The sequence below is a fragment of the Pygoscelis adeliae genome, unplaced genomic scaffold (genome assembly GCF_000699105.1).
Source record: "Pygoscelis adeliae isolate BGI_AS28 unplaced genomic scaffold, ASM69910v1 Scaffold155, whole genome shotgun sequence".
In the NCBI taxonomy this organism is placed as follows: Eukaryota; Metazoa; Chordata; class Aves; order Sphenisciformes; family Spheniscidae; genus Pygoscelis; species Pygoscelis adeliae.
The window spans coordinates 3,881,044-3,882,966 of record NW_008824932.1 but is presented as its reverse complement, the minus strand read 5'-3'; positions in this window follow the sequence as shown (position 1 = coordinate 3,882,966).

Below are 1,923 nucleotides of genomic sequence, written 5' to 3'. Positions count from 1 at the left end.
AGGTTTTCTTTTATGCATATCTCAATCTTTAATGGCATGAATGTTGTGATAATTGCATGTTAATGCTTTCCCGTGTGCTTTTCAGGGAGGAATGGGTTCAGGTCCTTTTTCCCTGGGAAGCTTACAGAGATATTAATGTTGCTATCCGTGACAGGAGGACTTTGTCCTTAGCGTTGCGGTTGTACTTTCGCTGCGCATCAGCCGAAGCTTTCTACCTCTGGTGGCTTTTGGAAGTGCTGAGCCTGAACGTTACAGGAGTGACTGTATAATTATGTGTTTAAGGGTGGTTTTTTTTTGGAAGCTATGTGGGCAGGAGTGTCTGCTAAAAGAATGACAGGTGGCGATGGCTATCTTCAGTAACAAATACTGAGAGTATAGTTTCCATTTTAAATTTAATAGAATTTTGAAGACTAATTATTCAGGAAGGGACTCTTGCTGAAGTCACCTTTTGGAAATGTGCCCTTTACCATTGAACAACGCGATCGCGATACTGAGGATTTAAAGATGGAGAACGTGAAAACTCCGGTCAGAGAGAACAAGACATCACGAAGACTCTGCTTAAGGTGAGTTTGATGCTCGTGCCTTTACGCTGTTTGTGTACGTTAGTGAGATTTCTTTTACAGTCCATAGTGGAATTCTGCTGTGCCTTATCTAATTTCATTTTTGCTTCCTTTCTTAATTTCCACTTAAAACTTCTTTGTAATTTTGTTAAAATTTCAGCAGTTAGGATTGTAGGTACATGTATGAGTAATTATTAGTACGTTTTGGTTTCTTTGCATTAATGTGCGGTTAAATGCAGTAACGACATAGTAAACACGGAGTTTAATTCTTCAGGCTTTTTAAAATTAAAAGCAGGGTTTGAGTTTTATAGCTATTTGAAGATACATACGCATGTACTTTCCTTGTAGACAAGTTTATTTTAAAGGGTCGAGAGTACACTCCATTACCATCATAACAAATAACTTTATCCGATGTCTCCCTGATGTCGTTCTTGCTCTTTTCAATGCTGGCTACCTTTACAGCTTTGACTTGCTCTGCTTGTCTCCCAGAATTAATCCGTACGGTTTCCCCATTCGCTGCAGAACAAACGAATGTTAAGCCTGTCTGCAAAGCAGACTGGGCCTTGGATGCTAAGCTACTCCCGAATGAAATGTCTCTCCTCGCCCCCTTTCCTAAAGACAAACTTTGCCCTGTCGACCCTAAAGCTTTTAATGTAATACTGTCTGTTCTTGTTACCGTTGCTCATTGAGGAGTCCGTAAGATTTACTTTTCTGGACCTGTAAAAATGGAAGCATTGCACTAAATATTCTGGATGACTGAAGTATTTTCATTCACATGTATTGTAATCAAATTGGCTGGTACCTGATAGGTGGTGTGCATATACATATATATATATATATGGTAATAGAGCCTGTCATGATGCATGGCTTAGGCGACAAGCTTGCACAGAGATGGGGCTCCCAATTTGTCAAAAGTAGCAAAAACTGGAACTCCTCCTGGCCTCTAGTTGTATGTCCGAAACCGGCCAGAACCTTTGTGGCCCAATCGAAAACTCCTCAACCCTGCTTTGTTCGTCGCGGTGGTTAGAGGCGAGGTGGGCTCTGATCACCAGCTCCCAGCTCCTCAGAACCCCCGTGGATCAGAGCGAGGATTTGGCAGTCTAGAACTAGGCTCACAGCAGTGGGCAGAGCTGGTAAGAGGCACGGTCTTGCTGGTGTCTGGACCAAAGTCTGATTTCTGTTAATATCCATTCTGATGCCGTGGATAGCAAATGAAACGACCAGTGTGCCCAGTCTGAAGCACGAGTTTAATGGCTCCTCTGTCTTCTGGAATGTGTCATGAGAAGTTTGTAAAATGCCGAACTTTATATATATCCAGCTGAGAGCTGGATAAAAGAACAGGAGAATAATTCACCTGTCTTTC